Source organism: Oreochromis aureus, linkage group 5 (assembly GCF_013358895.1).
Source record: "Oreochromis aureus strain Israel breed Guangdong linkage group 5, ZZ_aureus, whole genome shotgun sequence".
In the NCBI taxonomy this organism is placed as follows: domain Eukaryota; kingdom Metazoa; phylum Chordata; class Actinopteri; order Cichliformes; family Cichlidae; genus Oreochromis; species Oreochromis aureus.
The window spans coordinates 34598328-34616898 of NC_052946.1; positions in this window are offsets into that span (position 1 = coordinate 34598328).

Genomic DNA, 18571 nt, shown 5'->3' on the forward strand with positions numbered 1-18571 from the left:
CCCTCAAGGTCCATAAGCCGGCTGAGCAAAGGGTATACTGTCTTTCTTTTTTTATCCTTTATTTATCTTATTTCTGCTGTCTTTCTTTTTATTAATACAGTAAATATCTTTATAGGCTTCCTCATCATTTTAACTGAACAAAAATTGAAAATAAAAATGTGTGGACTAGTAGACTCTTGACTTAGACAATGAAATTAAATATGAGGTAAACAGTACTGGTCAGAAACAAGAAGGCTTTAATTGAGTACGCATACAAACCTTTGCCTCTTTTTTTATTTTCCCAGCAAGTATTGGCCATGTACCCTCTGTTCTGGCTCCCAGATTCTGAAATCGCAGCATAGTCATGAACAATGACAGTTTTTGTTTCTGACAATAGTCTCGGAAAGGCGATGTGTGGTACAGGTTGCTGGATAGCAGGATGTAACATGGATCTAAAAGAAAACCTAAACTTGTGCCTGCCTGATTTTTTGTGATTTGTGTGTGTGTGATTGGGTGTGCTTTTACATGAGTGCACGTGTAGTGAGCTAATTCAAAAAAGAATTGAAAATGAAATATGACTCACTGTCACTGGAACAAGGAGCATTTTTGTAACCTCACAGAATGGCCTCCGGGCAGACATTCATCCGGAAAAGTCAGATGGAAAAAATCTTCCTAGAAAATTGTTTTATTTTTTAAAATTTTATTTGTGTGTATGTGCGTGTGTGTGTGTCAGTGTGTTAATGTCTATCTTTTTGTATCTTCATTTTCTCTAACTTTAATTTCAAAAATGTGCAGAATTACTTTTTCCTGTCTACTTTTTTATCTGTAGTGTGTACTGTGATTCAACAGAATGACAGCACTCTTTATCAAACTACTGTCTCTGGAACTGTAGTCAATGGACATAAATACAAGTCTATCTTTGTTTTTTTTATCATTTCTGTAATTGTTTTGGACTGAATAGTGTCACGATCTGTACTGGCAGACCATGTGGAGGGAGGAAGAGGACCCAAAAGCAGACACTGAGGAAGACGGTGCTATGGTTGCAAAACAAAACCGAGCCTTTATTTGGGCTGATACATGAATTAGCAACAACTAAGACCAGACTATGACTTTGACTATAACTTTAACTATGATTCTAACTATGACTTAAACTGTGGAGTAAACTATGATTTTTAACTGTGACTATGACTACATGGGGGGAACATAAGGTGAAGGCCTCCAGCACGCACTGGAGCGGTTCGCAGCCGAGTGTGAAGCAGCGGGAATGAGGATCAGCACCTCCAAATCTGAGGCCATGGTTCTCAGCCGGAAAAGGGTGGAATGCCCACTCCGGGTCGGGGATGAGTTCCTGCCCCAAGTGGAGGAGTTCAAGTATCTCGGGGTCTTGTTCGCGAGTGATGGAGAAAGGAGCCGGAGATCGACAGACGGATTGGTGCCTGCGGCTGCAGTGATGCGGACGCTGCACCGGTCCGTCGTGGTGAAGAGGGAGCTGAGTGTAAAAGCGAAGCTCTCAATTTACCGGTCGATCTACGTCCCTACCCTCACCTATGGCCACGAGCTGTGGGTAGTGACCGAAAGAACGAGATCGCGGATACAAGCGGCAGAAATGAGCTTCTTCCGAAGGGTGGCTGGCCTCTCCCTTAGAGATAGGGTGAGAAGTTCGGCCATCCGGGAGGGGCTCAGAGTAGAGCCGCTGCTCCTCCACATCGAAAGGAGCCAGTTGAGGTGGTTCGGGCATCTGACAAGGATGCCTCCTGGGCGCCTCCTGGGTGAGGTGTTCGGGCATGTCCCACCGGGAGGAGGCCCTGGGCAGACCCAGGACACGCTGGAGAGATTATATCTCTCGGCTGGCCTGGGAACGCCTTGGTATTCCCCCGGATAAGCTGGAGGAGGTGGCTGGGGAGAGGGAGGTCTGGGCTTCTCTGCTTAGGCTGCTGCCCCCGCGACCCGGCCTCGGATAAAGCGGATGAAGATGGATGGATGGATGGATGGGGGGAACATAAGCAAAAGACCTGACAATGAGCAGTAAGAGACAAAAGACTTAAATACACACGTGAGGTGATCTGGGGAAGTGGCCACACATGGGGAAACAGCTGACACAAACAAATCATAACCACACCACAGGGGAAGTGTAAACTAAGCACATAGAACATGGAAACGGGAATTTCAAAATAAACAAGAAACATGACGGGACGCAGACATGACCCAATCTTGAGGACATGAACTACGCAGACATAAAACATCACAGATAAGACACTCAAAAACAAGGGGAACTTTAACACAGGGTAAGATGACACAAAGGTGTCTAAATGAACAAAGAACTACAACTAGGCAACCTAGGAGCTAAAGACTAAATGAGCTAAAACATAAACAATGATTATCAAAATACAATGAAACACAAAAATACTGAGTCAGGACCGTGACAGAATAGTAATCATTATTCACAAGGGATTAAGGGTTGCTGTACCATGACATACAATATACTAGGGCTGGGCCATATCATACCGTTCACGGTAATACCGGTGTAATTTTGGGCAACGATAGGAAAATGAAATATCGCGATAGAATATGGGTAAAACGCGCATGCGCAGTGCCTATGTTTACATACGCACATGGCAGCGACGCAGAATGAGAAGAGCGAAAGTGGATCGTTGAATGAAACGGATGAACCAGAATTGGTTTGTAAAAATGCTGCAACTTCAGTGGTGTGGAACTGGTTTAGCTTTCGTCCGTCAGATACACAACAAAGCACTATTTTTGGTAGAGCATGCTAGCGGGCGTAGTTATTACCGTGTTGTTTGGAAAATACGGCACACTTAAAATCAATCCTTTGATTTTTCTGAAAATCGTCAGTGCCCCTTATAATCCCGTGTGCCTTATGTATGAATTCTGGTTGTGTTTACTGACCTCGAAACGATTCTATGTGGTACACGGCGCTTGAAAATCTGTCAAATGTTTTAGTACGACTTTGCTAAGCTACGAACCGCACCGCTTGATGGATTGTCAGAGCATTACGGCTATCGTAGGCAGGCGCCTCGCGGAGTGATACGTACTGTGCTTCAACATAATATTACCGTATTGTGTGTGTATAACCTCTTTTTAAGTTTTGTGGATATTATACATGGTTTTGCTGAGGATATGTCGGCCGATTTCCACTGGAAATGCCTTTTGGTTAAACTGTCAGCAAGGAATTTGCACTGTTACATTTTTATATAACTCATAGCACATAAAAAACAGCTGCTTGTTTAAGTGAAAATACATTGATGGGGTTTTTTGCACTAATAAAGTTGTGGAGTTGTAAAGTATTTTGTCTAGTGTCAATTATATCGTCAGTTATATCGTTATCGCAAATTTTCAAATGTATATCGTGATAAATATTTTTGGTCATATCGCCCTGCTCTACAATATACTTCATGACTACTCATAAAAATTTGCCTATCACTAACCTTTGTGTATTTACAGCAATGTTCACTAATGTATATGGTCCCTGTTAGAAATAAAGAATAAAATTAAATGTGAACTGAACTCAGTTATTTTTAAAATGTTATAAATTAAAACACATGGCCACATTTTGGTATTCATCATACTATTATTATTCCTCTTTCATGACTTTAATTTGACCTCAAACGTAATCTCTGTAAAAACTGGTTTACATTTACATTCATCATTGTATCCCTTACTAATTATGTACTATTTTTTAGTCTGCAAATTACATTCCATATGAATGACTAGCCTTTATTTTTTTTTCAGAAACCCGGTATGGGTTTTTAGCTTCAGGTATTACAAACTGCAGGGAACTTATAAAAATATATATGACTTATATATTCTTTGCGATCACGCCGTTAAGAATTGATAGGCCAAATTTTGCTTTAAGCAAATGAGTTATTGTTCAAGAGATTACAGAGAATTTTAATTGTCACCACTTTCTTTACAATCCTTGTAATGTACATGCTGCACTACAATTTCAAGTTTGACAGGGCGAGCAGCAGTACCTGAGGGAGTAGGGGCTTAGTGCCAGATCAGTTAAAAAAGATTGTCGGGTTTCAATCTCCGAAGCGAGGTATGGCTAAAAAAAAGTTTGTTTACTGGTGAATCATCATTCAGAAAATGCTGTTGTTAGAATGGCTGAATGGTTTATATTACATGATCTGACTACCTTTAATGATTCCAGAGGCCAATATTTCCTCAGTGATGGCGCCAACATGCTAATCTGTTTGGAAAAGTGCAGAAGCAAAGGATTTCTGGCACGGCTGTGTAGACTTCATGTTCCTTCACTTGGCAGCAATGTGCTCTTCACTGATAACTTTTTAATCAAACCATTTTCTTTTAAAAGTTTAGTAGCTTGCTGGAAGGAGACATACTGTATACCTATGGTGCACTTCTCTGAATCCACATTCCTATGTTGTAGGCTAAACTCTATCATCAAACGTGAAAATTAATGGGCCATATTTAATCATAAATTCTAGGGTTTTTTTTTTTTTTTCATTTGGACAAGAGACCAGCTTCAAAGAAGTCACGAGTGTCACTTCAAACACTTCTTCTTCTTCTTGATTTTCCTCTACTGTTTTGCTGTTTCGAGTTAAAAGTGTGTGTTTCAATCTACAGCTCTGTAATCTTCTATCCAACCCTCCATCTCCCCTTCCCACCCCTGGCTCAGTCTGGTTAATGAAGGACTTTTTTGTTGTTCACTCAGAAGATGACACAAAATCAAAGATTTATCATAAAAAAGGATACGCTTTAAGGCATAACCCTGTTCAAGGATTTGGACCTGATTTGGCTGGAAGCTACCATGCAGGTAGGAATAATGAGGGTGTCCAACTCTGTACTTTTGTCATGTGATTAAATTGTTATACATTAGCAGCTTCTGATATTTCCTACTCATTATCTAAAAAGTAAAAAAAAATATCTTACCAATCTTGGATACCTTGGGCCAGATGCATAAACTGTATAGATTTAGGGTCAAATGAACACTGAAAAGCTAAACTCTAAAGAAATGTAACAGGGCTGTGTGTGTGTGCAGGAAAAGAAATGATATAAAATGCAAGATCTGTAAGACCTGTTCTGTTTTATATAACTTTTTGTAACTCTTCACTTTTTTTCACCATATCAGGCCTTATACATTAAAATTGAGGCATTATTATTAATAATCATAATTTTGCATTAAGCAGTCCTGCCCAAGAACACACTCTTCCTATTACATTTTATGTTTATTTTGTGTTTATCTGTTGAAATCTTTTATGCATTTATGAGTACACATCAATTATGAATCCAGCCCCTGGTGTTTCATCAGGGCGTCTAGGCAGGTGTTTCAAACATAACTTTTGAGCCTGATGATTACCAGTATGACGTTAAAGACTTTTTACACAAAATGAATTGAGAAGACAAGAAGTGTGCTGCTTCCTTGATTTTTTTTTTCTTTTGCAAAGGAGGTGTCACTTTGGACACAAATGTGGTCTGATGTACAACAGCAGAAAAAGGATCGTTAACATGTTGCAATTCATACCTTATAGTTGTGAAACTTGTACCTCTAGTTATGCAGTGAAGTTGTCAAGATCTTAGCCCATGGCAACACTTTGGTAAGAAAATGCTAAAAAAATTCTAGTTGGAAAGTTTCTCTTGATTTTTAGTTTGAAATGAAGACAGACTCTCTCTGCCCCCTAATGAGGCTGAATGAATACTATTTTTATAGCATCTTTAGTTCATTTAATATTTACCCCCCAAAATAAAAAGTTACAGGCATGTTGCTCAGACGAATGTAATGCGAAGTGTTTTGTTGCTGCCGCATTTGTTGTTTTGCCTCTTTGTTTTTTTCTGTTCACTTCAGTATTCAGTAGCAAAGCAGGAAAACATGACACATTTAAACAGATAGATATACAGTTTTCCTCCACACACAGTGTGAGAGCAGATGGCTGATGGCTTTTTTGCCCCACTGATTACTAGTTGTGCATCTCAGGGGGGACTTTAATTTTCACTGACCAACATTGCAACTGCCCACTGAAAAGCACTATCTAAACCAACTCAGTCATTCTCCTCACTGACAAGCAATGCAATCTAACTGAGCATTATGGCACTGTTAAAGTCCATAAATGTACTTGTGAGATTATGGAGCTGCCATTGTAAAGATGTAAATACATGACTATCTTTTCCCACACAGCCTTCCTACACTCCTACGAGACTTGTATTGTTTTCTATCTTCATACAGAAGACTCACTTAAAGAAGTGTGTCTTTTTTAGTGTAATCCTGTGGCTTTCATGTTATGAAATGGTATATGTATTGTGGCTAGTGGAAATTGCTAAAGTAGATTATTGAAATGGTGCTGCTCAGATAGCGATCCACCCAGGATCTGCCTCTTACTGATCCCCAGGCTGTTATTAAGAAATATAAAATTGTCCATAATTTACATATTAACGCATCCTGAAACACACAGAGCCATTTAAAGCCCCTCAGGAGGAGTTTGCCTGGAGTTTATACTTTCATGAATCTTCCTGAAGGGTTTTAACCGGCTCTGCCTGGTTGGATGTGCCAGATAGCTGCAACAGCTGCAGTGTAGCAACTGTAGTGTAGAAAAAGGAATGGTTAATTTTTTCAAGGGATACAGTGATAATTACAATATCTTTTTGGGAATAAGGCTATTATTCAGGAATTAAGATAGAGTCATGCAGACAAATTTGGGGTTAAGATTAATGTTGCTCCCAGCTGTGATTTTTCTCATTGGCAAATGTTTCTTCTAACCTCATATTTTTGCTACAGTAATTACCAAATTTATATATGGAACGGTTCTTAATAGTATATAATAATTATTATTATTACTATTATATAATAATTTTAAGATTATTATTTTAATATGTCACATATATAAAATTAAATGTAACCAATCAATCAGCTAGACCACCACATTTATGCCACAGCTGTCCTACTGGTAATTACCTAAATTGTTTTTTATGTTTCTTTAACGATTACTCAACAAGCATATATAAGCTTGTTAATCAAAAATATTTTTTTTAATGCTAAACATAATTATTGTTGTTTTCCATGAATTTTCAAATTTCCCTTTTTTTAAGTAAAGTAGTTTATTTAATGAACATGCCAAATTACAGTCATTTAGTTACTTTCTGACTTATCGTAGAATTTTTTTTTTATACTAACACCCCAAGATGTGCAGATAAAATGCAAAGACTGTTATAAAACTCTTGAAAGATCCCCAATAAATAATAAGCCTCACTGCAGTTAGTCTATGTCAAAACAGCGCAATGAAATGTCAACAAGTCAGCACTTACAGCTCCACCATGACTCAATTTCTCACCTCATTATTCAATGTTAAAATTAAGTGCAGAGACCAAAGTCATTAGACTGCTCATCATCTAGAGGGGAGGAGGCAGACAGCCCCTGTTGCAAGCCTACACTGTTATTCAATCCCTTATCCCTTCCTTTAAGCAGGACAGTGCTCTGATTAGGCAGCACCTCTCAAAAATGCGTTTGCTATCCCTGTCTCTTAATGTATGACGTTTATAAAGAACGTGGGTTTTATGTTGCAAACCTCTCAGGAAGTCTGCAAAGAGGTATGTCTTTTTTTTTTTTTTTTTACAAGTATGGTAGTCAGTTTCAAAACGACACCTGGGAATGGGTTTAAAAAACATTACTGCTGAAATGAATAGACAAATGCATTTTGTTTATCCTTCTGGAAGAAAACTACAGCAATTTGTCCTCCTGAAGGGGGGTGAATCACCCTTCATCATGTTTTTTGCTCAAATGAGAATAAGTTCATTGTTGGTTGGGTATACATGCTGCTGAGGAAAAGGGAGCTGCATGTGTACTTGAACAATGTTGTCTTGATATACAGCATTTAATACAATTTTTAAAAAATCCTAAAAAAAGGCAAATCTATCAGGCCATTAAGTTTGGGGGGGAAAAAACACAAAACAAAAGTAAATCTAAATATATAAATTGGTGGTTTAAATATGTAACACTAAATTTAAATATATATGTTGCCAAATTACCAGAAACATCAAAGCACAGCACGGTGGACTTCATTTATTTAGTATGGCTCCCAAATTGCTCAGCAAAGGGCAAGAGATAATAAAGAATTTCTAGTGGCTCCACCGAAAGGTCTTACTACTCACCCAGTGGGACATTGGAATGGTACATACTCGTATGTTGGCTTTGGCAAGATTGCACAAATTTCACATTAACCAGATGCTGAAATGCCAGCTTCAATCACTTAGACCAGTTGCAGGAATGCCTGCACAGATCTGGCTGCTCCCGCTGCTGCACCATACCGGTAAATAGTAACATGGTTAAACAAATCATATCACTGTAAAGGTCTAACTCCTCCATAGGTGTTTCTAATTGTATGAAAGACAGTGCATCAAAAAATTCTAATTGGTTTCTATCGTGAAATTCATGGATCTTGCATATTTACTTTTTATTTCTTAAAATGAAATAGATCCATACAGTTTTCCTATTCAATTCGACAGGTATTGTTAGCTAAATGCAAATGTTTATTACATCCTCACAGGGTAGAGGGTGAACAAGCATCTTCATCAGAATGCCATTCTCATCCAGCTGTACTTCTTTCAGGGACACTCAGCTCTGCCTCTCTACAAACATATCAGTTAGATCTATAAACGGAAATAGTGAATAAACAAAGTCTGTAATAACTTTTAAACTTTACACTGAGTTTGTGAGAAATGTCTGCAATGGTTTCTCAGCCTTTATTTCCTAAAAGCTTTCTAATATAAGATAAGATGATCTTTGTACTGATACAATGCCGAACTGAACCTAGCGCATCAGTTTCTTCTTAAAAGAGAAATATTTTACATTTTAATGCCTTATGATCTTTAAAAGGTTCATATTCACCTCTCCCTGAACACATCCACCATCTACCTCCTTCCTAAATCCTGAAATAGAGATTAAAAACAGGACAAGCATGGTGATCTTTGTTGCTAAGCTCCCAGTGTTTGCTGTAACATTTAGCCAGGAAGCTAGCATTGTGCTAACACTTACACATTGATATGCAGACAATAATTATTATAATTATTAACAACACTTGTGATTTAAAAGTCAAACTTTTAATCTTTGTCAATGTGAAATAAGCCAACACATTTTAAAATGGCATTTTGTATTCATATTTGTTGCATGCTGTGATGGAGATTTCTGCTTACAAATGGCAGTGATGGCCCAAAACACATTAGAATACATTCTTATTGTTTTGTTTTTACAAAACCAAGATATGAACCAGTGCTCCGTTTACACAGCAAGATTTCTGAGTGGCTTAATGAAACCAAACAGATATGAAAAGAATCCTAAACTATGCTTGAGTTAGCAGACTTCTCGCCTGTGAAGCAAAGGGAAGAGTTAAAAATAGTGCCTAGGATAGTTTACCCCATTGTCATCAAAATGCCAAATAATGAAAATACAGTAGGTGTAAAGCAACACTTAACTTAATGGCACAATTCTGATGCCCTAATTGTGAAAGTAATATCTTAAAAGCTTCAGAAGTTTCTTATTGAAAATCAATATGTGTCCCTTCCAACAATCTCCTTATCTGGACTATTTGCTGGAGTATTTGCAGTATGCAATAAGGACATACTGCTTCCATGAAGCACTGTGTGTCCAGGGAGCTACTTGGAGTAGCTTTTTTAAACATTTTATGAATATAATTTTTTATATCCTTTGTGATGTTTCACAGTGCTGATCATAAAATCAACAGTCTCTGGATCACTGACCTAAAGCATACTTATACTTGAAGACAAAATGCAAAATTACACCTCATACAACTCATATACAGTAAGACATATGTGGTGTTTCCTAGTAACTCAACCTTCCACTGATTTACTGAGAGAAGACACAAAGACTTGAAGAAAAAGCCAAATATAATATACATGTTGTAATTTGTTTTAACTCCTTTAAGTTAACCACCATTTTCTCTCACATCCCAAAATTAATTAACATTTTTAGATATTTTAAGAGCATTAACAGTTTTTTACAAATATTCCAAAAATGAGTAAGTAATTATCGTAATGATTAATAATGAATAAGTAGTATTATACTACTTTAATAATATATTTAAAAAATACATCTATAACTTCTTTGTGTAGCATATTTTTGTTTGTTTTTAAGCCTGTCCTGTTTGGCAGCTGTTTCAGTCAGAATTATGATCTGAGTGCACTATTTGCATATTTGCATACATATTTGCTTTCCCAAGACAAGCTCTGTAAATTCTTTATAGGTTCGTGTAGCATGTTTGGACTGGATAGAAAGAACCTCCCAACATGTTTGGGAAAAGTACATTTATAAACATGAGTTAAAGTAACATGTGTTCAGTTTTACCATTAATGTGTCTGAAATGCTGCTTAAGAGTCCTGGGGTTTTTTATTTTTCATGTTATAATGTGTGAAATGTTTTCAGATCTAGACTGTAGGCAGGCCAGTTTAACACTCAGACTCTTCTAGTACAAAAAAAATTCTGTGGTTTAACATTTTCTAAACCTGTATACATCTTGCTCTAAAACCTGTATATACTCTTCAGAATTGATGGTGACTTCACATATTTGCAAGCTGCCAATTCCATAGGGAGCCATCATAAATGCAGGTTTTTGAAATTTTTGAACTGAGCATTGATTGAGTGTGCATTGAGTACACCAGATTGTTCCTCTCTAAAAACAGTTTAAAACACATCTGTTTAGACAGGCATTTGGGTAATGTTCGTGTGTAATATGTTGTTTTATTTGATATTTGATAGCTTCTTGTCTTAAACAGTGATATATAAATACATTTTACTTTACTTACTTACTATTCTTTAGTCCAGAGGACATAATATCCATGTTTTCTCAAAAGAATTTAAAATCTTGAGTTGTCTGAGTACAGAATGGTTTTTCACTTTGCCTCAGTAGAGTTTAAATTCATTAGGTCCACTCAAGGTGACAGTAATTCTGCATCACATTCACATATGGCTTCTTCACTGCATGATAGATCTTTAACCTGAATTTCTGGATGACATGGTCAGCTTGTTCAAGTGTCCCTGAGCGATGACAGCATCATTCAGGTATTCTGTATTGATTTTTAGCTTTGTCCCTTGTACAGAGAGAATTTAAAATGAAAATATGAAATAGTGAAAAGCTGTGTGTCATTGTTTGTATGTTTACAGATTTTGTAAAACCAAATCATAAGGATGCATGTTAAAACAACTATGCATCTTTATCTGTTATTTTTGATGGGGTATGAACATGATGTGCATGGTGGTCGTTTTCATTTTTGTTGTCTTATTACATAATTGTAGTCTTGTACACTGCAGCTGTTTTTTTTCACCAGCATATTTTTCCCAAAGTATTTTTCCAAATGTCTCTGCACTACAGCGCAAAAACACAGCCTGTAAAACTTCTCGAAGATACTTTAAAGGGAAAGAGGTATTATTATAAGTAACATCCACATAACTCAAATTGCTTTCATAGAAAACAAGAATACACAACAAAGAACAATCTCTCCACTTGACAGAGAGTTAGTAGAGTAGTATGGATGGTCGTGTCAATACAAATGCCTCTTTGTTTTATAGCCATAACATTTCACCATCTATCCTGGATTCTCAGGTTATTGATCACAGACTCCATATTACATGAATTCTATTTTCGACCTTGACCATGATGCAGAGTAAAGTGCTAGTATTCATTAAATATTTTTTAAAACTCAAGAAAGTCCTACCCATGGGGGGGTTTTGTAATATATAGCAGAGAGCCTTCATTATTACAATTATTTCCTGTCTAACATTTGGTTTGAGACACTACTTTTAACAGTATACTAAATATTTAGGTCAATTCACTGCTCACTATTTGCAACATAGATTTCATTTAAGATTTAAGATCTTCCCGTATAAATAACAACAACAAAAATAGCAACAATATTAGTAAGAATAATGGTAAAGAAGATTATATAATAATAATCTGTGATCAATTTAATCTGAGCCTTACTCTTTATGCTACATACTGTAAAGTATCAGTTAGCGTAATAAATGTTATTTCTGCAAGACCTTGTGATCCAGTAAATCACATTATTACACATAAATCTGACACAATGATTGTGGGGCTTTTAGAAATGGCAGCTGCCCACTGTTTCCATTCCCAATGTTTGAAGTTAATTCAGTCTCCATATCAGTTCTAAACATATTTATAAACATTTTCACATACTTTGTGGCTTCTTCATAGCAACATTATGCAACTATTCTACCTTAAAATTACAGCTTCAAAATCTATTTGATGGAACACTGACTTGTAATAGGGAAATGGGGGCTCCTTTCCATTCCCACCATCAGATGAAACAATCCTTACTTGTGGATAATATAAAATAATATTTTCAGAGAGAAACATTTATACGACTGCCTATAAAACCGATTCGTGTATATTCCTACTGTGCAGGCTTTTCAAAGATCTTCTATCCCTCTCTAGCCCCAATATATTTCCACCACCATCTATGATTCACTTTTTGAAGTAAAAAAGAAACGTCTCTCTCCTTCCGTCTCTTCTATAGAAACATAAATGCACAAAAACACACCGAACAATCGCTGTATCATTTTTACGGTAAAGAAATATGCCCATTCTCAGATTCCTTATTTCCCTCATTTCTTTCCTGTGTCCCTGTTGTAAACACATTGTTATAAAGATCAGTAGTTGGCACTGTAGTACAGTTGCCGATTCAGCAAAAACACACAGCCATTCACCAATAAATCACAACACACAAGACACATTACAGCAACAGCTGAGGCCTACACCTGATGAAAAATGCGCCACTGGAAATACAGGGCCGTTATATATACTGCGGTGTATGTGCATACATGCATACCATTAACATCTGCCAGTCTGCCATCTTTAAAAACCAAACAACCAGCAGTTGGAGGCAAACAGATTTCCCCTACATCTGCACGCATCATTGTAATGCCACGCAATGTCGGGCAGCCAGATGGTAGCGAGCTGCAGTTGAACAGAAGAGATCAGGTTTTGAACTGTAGTTCCTTCTTGTCTCGCTCAGAATGGTAACATAGAAGCTCATGGGAAAATGCACCGGCAATAAGGCCAGGCGGGCTTCTCGTGAGGTGAGGAGCAGACCACCTGTGCCAGTGGGGTGAACAGACACAGCGAGAGAGTGTGTGGGTGTGTGTGCATGTGTGGGCGGGTGCCTTATATGTGTGTTCGCTATGGAAAAGAGAGACAGTGGTGATGAATGAGAAGATCTTACAGTATGCATGAATACAGCCAACAAAATAGGGTTTTTTTTGTCTGTTTGTTTTTTGTTTGCTTGTTTTGCTTTTATTTATGCAGAGAACGGCAACAAAGTAATGGGGAATTAAAATGAATTTTTACACTTTGGATGTGCAGCATGTTTTGGGGCACACTATATCTCATACGGGTAACACACAAGGGATATCTACTACATTAAGAAATTCTGAATAAATTCCTTGAACAGGAAACTATTTGATGTCGAGTCCAAAGGGCCCTCATGGTTCAGAGACCATGGAGGTTTATAATGTTGTCAAGTGTGCAGGAGGTGTGCCCCTCCTTCATTTTTCGAGTAAGTAAAAAGTAATTTGGCACTACACACACAGGCACACACTCAAACATATCCACATAGAGAATGCTTCATTAAACTGCATCCATCCTCCCAAATGTGCCTCAATAAACCCAGAAGATAGAAATACAGACAGAGATGAAGACCAATGCATTTTTGCAGTAGTGCAGCTTATCTGAGAGATAAGATGGAGACCCTTAAGGGAGATGAGAACAGAGACTGTGAGATGGAGGGAGAGAACTTGAGAGAAGACTCAGTTCAACAGAAAGTGAGGGGACAGATGTTGAAAGAGAAAGAAATAGAGACAAGTATGCAAACAGTAATAAATACATTCAGTCTAATTATATAATGAACAGAGACAGAAAGATAGGTATATACATATATACATATATACACTGGACTTCACTGGCTTCAGGTCAGTTTCTTTCTGTGTCTTTGTTCCTTTATTTGGTGGTTATAAATGGGCAGATTAGGGATGTGCTCTGCAAATGTAAATCAGCTGGTGGGGAGATCAAACACTTTTATTTGATTTTGCCCTTCGGTCCTCACACTTTCTTCCTATCAGAATAAAAATTGCTACAGTTCTCACTCGGTAAACCCTGAGAGAATAAAAAGTAGAGTTCTTGCTGGAGCATCAGCTTAACTTTCTCCCTCTCATCCACAGCAAGACTGTGACCTCAGATTTAAAAGAATACATACTGAGAATGTGCGGGATAAAATCCATTGTATATTCTTCACTTCCTATCATATTTTCACTAAAATTATTTTTCAACACAGCTATATTGGAGTATTTGGGGATGTTGGATGTGGAATGGGATGCATGGCAGAAAGAGTCAATTCTAATTAAGGTTTAATTTTGAGGCAATGATGTGTGTATTTTCATGCTATTCTTGTTAACAGACTTCATCCCTTTGAATCTTCATTAGGGTATGCTGGCATTAGTTAATAACCTCTTGAAACAAGAGGCAGGTAAAGACTCGGTGTCACGTGTTGTGCCATGGATGGGGCAGACCATATGATGATGACCTCCATATAAACAAAAGAAACATGAAACAATTATAATTCGTTTTACAGATATTTGGTCATAAACATATTCTGGCTAATGTACAAAAACAGCTCCGTTGCTACAAGGGGTTGTTAAACCCTGACATGCCCCAAAGGTAGCTAGTGTCTCTCGCTGTAATTGAACCAGTCACCTTTTACTTGCCAAGTGAATGTGGTAACCACTACACCACGGAAAGCACAACAAAAGGGCACCTTATTATAAATTAGCTCAAAAGCTCCTTAGCAAATTATCAGTTCTTCTAGCAGTTGTTGCTACACTTCACTGCTTGAATATACAGCTTGACCGGGACTCATCATCTGGTAACATTGATGTCCATACAAAACTCTGCATGAACCTAAAGCTTCGGTCACACAGGCTTAAAGACCTGAACTATGTGCATAACCTGGCCGGTTACTGAGGAGTTGCTGGAGGCTGCTGTCTGTTGCCAGGTGAAATTGGTTCCAAATAGGATGCTGTGCCAAAAACCTCTATTTGGCCTTGGTCACTATCAGGCTGTTGTGGTTGCCTGCAGTTTGCATGGAAGACACAAACTTGTCTGCTAACATTCACCATCTACTCACCAACCCATAATGTAACTTGAAAGTAAGACACAAACCATAAAGAGAGAACTGTGCCTTCAAAGAAAGTTTTTGGCACCGCAACCAATTTTACTTTTGTAACCATTGTGTTTTACTTTGAAAGTGGACGGTTTCCATTTCTGGTTTGTATTACACTTTTCACAGTTTCACTGAGATTCGACAAGCAGTTGGAAAGTTTTTGCCGATAAGCCAGCATCTCACTAGTAGGTTGTCACTGACCATGACAACCTGCAAGCAAATAAAATGGTAGCAATGAGCTGAAGCACCATATACCTCTTTGCAATCTATTTCACCTAGTGAGTACCTCCAGCAACCCCTTGCCAACCGGTCAGACAACAAACATCTTTTCCCTAATGATTGGTAGTTGCCAGGGCTCACTGACTGGTCTCTTGGCCTGTGTAGCTGAGACCTAAAAATGTTTATAGAATTAACAAATTCTTTCATCTAAAAGGAGCAAAAATGGGCACAAAATCATTTCTCAACATATTGCATTGCAAAGCATGCAGTAGTTGCCAGGGTATTGTGATGTAGACCAAAATAGGCTTATTGTTTGTACAATGAACATGTATTGGTTCTCTGTAGAAAAGCAGAATTCTTATTCGAAACTAAAAGGCTGGAATCTGAATGTGACTATGGATACATTTGAATTTGGATCAGTAATATTGCAATGGTCAGTGGCAATCTGAGGCCATACATGCTAAAAAATGCATGCTGTGGGCCATTTCAAATCACAGCATCCATTATATGGCAGATGCTGTGTTACATTTAATTCAGATCATCATGCTCTGCTGCTCTAATAGAGACCTGAAGCTGTTCGTTTGAGTAAAAAGATATTTTTTTAACACTAACAACTTAATGCCTTAAGTAGACAACTGGTCAATGATTTACTTGAACTTATGGAGAGTGTTGATCTTAGTATTGTGAGTGTCAAAAGGACAGATGCAAACGACTAATTGTTTTTGATCTGACGACCTGTTGAAACAAAGTAATTGTGTGGATGAAATCACTACAGACTTACAGACTGCTGAAGAATATATGTGTCACCCAGCTCACCCAGCTACAGATAGATAGATAGATAGATAGATAGATAGATAGATAGATAGATAGATAGATAGATAGATAGATAGATAGATAGATCAGGTCTACAGGCACACAGAGAGAAGGCAGAAAAAAGGGTCATGCCATTAAGAGCATAAAATCCTGTTGAATAAATAAAAATAAGCTAACAAGGAGTTTTATCTATGTGCACATGTGTGTTTGTGTGTTCCTGAGTAAGGTAGTAATGTTCAGATTTACTCTGTAATGCTCCAGCGTAAAAACCATCTGGGACCCATCACCCGAAGACACTGCAGCTATGACATTTCAAGGAGTTTTAATTCAGTAACACCCTAAAGAGTACATGCACTAGAAGGAAAAGATGATGCAAATCACACTGGTGACTTGCGGTTACAATCTTTGTATATGTAAAAGGGACTTGAAAGTCTCCGATACGCTGGGGGTATCTGACAATGCAATTAACAGTCAGAAAACCTGACAATGCTGTAGCATCCAGTGAATTTTATTTTCAGTAGATTACAGGACTGCTCAAACCTGTGAGGCTATACTGTCAGTCTGCCTGTGTAATGAATAAAAGATGTTTCACTCCCAGACAGCCACATTTTTTTATCACTGAAAAAAATGCTCAACACTTACACAGACTATGATGGGTTAGCTGGCACCAAGTGAAGAAATAGTGCCGCATATTTGTGTACCATGTATTAGAAATGTAAATGAAAAAGTATATGTGCCATAAATTTCTGGTATTTTTAGTTATTTAGTTGATATGGGTAATATACAAGGTTTATGTAATTATCTGTATATATATGTATATATATTTATAACGTAACTTAACTTAAACTGATTTAAAGAAAGTCTTTTGGGGGGCTTTGGAGTTGTTGTTTTGTTGTTTTTGTGTGCATAGGGAAAGTCATGTGCCTCATAGGTTTGAGCTAGTAATCCATTTGTATTAGCCTATTGATTGTGATTCATTTACTGCATAAATGAAGGAAAAAAGTCTGAAACTGTGTGGACGGTGTGTCTCTGCATGAAGCCAAAAGTTCCAGGCTAACTTTTAATTCCATTCCACCCATGGCAACTTCAAAGAGGAACAAACTTCAGTCAAAGTGGTGCAACTTTGTCTGACACTGAATAATAATACAGCTATCTGTGCATCCAGAACCCTTAAAATGTCCCAGAATCCCAATACATTTCCATCAAACAAGTCAAAAACGAGTGACCCTGTTTACTTTTCTTTTAAGCTATTCCTCTACTTATGCAAATAAAAAAAATGTTAAGTTCCCAAGTTCTAAGATACTCTAGTACTCAATTCTAGTCTTTCTAAGTACAAGAGAAAAATGCATTGCAATTGTATTGCAAGCTAACAAGCTGATGTCAAGGAAGTTAAATTCTAATTGTTTTCTGATTATCTATCATAAATAGCTGACATCATGTTATTTATGATATGATGTTATAATTTCCAAAGTAAGTAGTTACAATGTTCTTGTTGGCTTGGTCCAGACTGTTCTCACTCTTTTGGAAATGTTGAAGTTGTGATCACACTATATCCTTTTCTATCATCAGGTTCTATTGAAAGGAGTCTTCATAGAAAATGTGACTGATGACAAAAAAAGATATATTAATATAAGAGAGACACATACACTAGATTTAATCTACTAGAAGTTCCAGGTCACCGTTCACATCTGTTAGTTTCACTATCTGTTTTTATCAGTTTTATTTTACACTCATTACCAGTTGTCCAATTCCCACTTGCCAGGTTATTTTTACCCTTCAAACCTTTCAGCATAGCTAATGTTTTCCCTTGTGCTTCCATCTGGTCTCCTTGTTTTTGACCTTTTAGATTGTTTTATGATCTTTGTCTTTTGCCTGCTTCTCACCTGGTTTGTTTGCCACACTACCTGCCTACCTGTGCATGACCATTGGCTGTTTTGGAATAAATATTTGGATTTTGGACTTTTTCCCAGCCTCCTGTATCCTGCATTTGGGCTGTGATGTGAAACTGTCACATCAGTGATAATATACTATTGCATTCTTATAGCATTCATTAACCATAGGCCAAAAGTGTAGAAAAACCTTTCCATCAACTTCTTAAGACTTTTTTTTCCCCACTGTTAAGAAATCCAAGTTCTAAATACATTTTATTTAGTTCCCACTCTAATTAACCTCCTAGGACCTGGCGTCCACATATGTGGACATCACATTTTGGGTTACTTAGACCAAAATACTCAATTTTGCTCTACATGGGCCTGATATCCACTTATGAGGACATTATACTGCTACTGTTCTATCAAAATGTTAAACAAATATCCTCATATGTGGCTCTTATTTTTCTTAAATA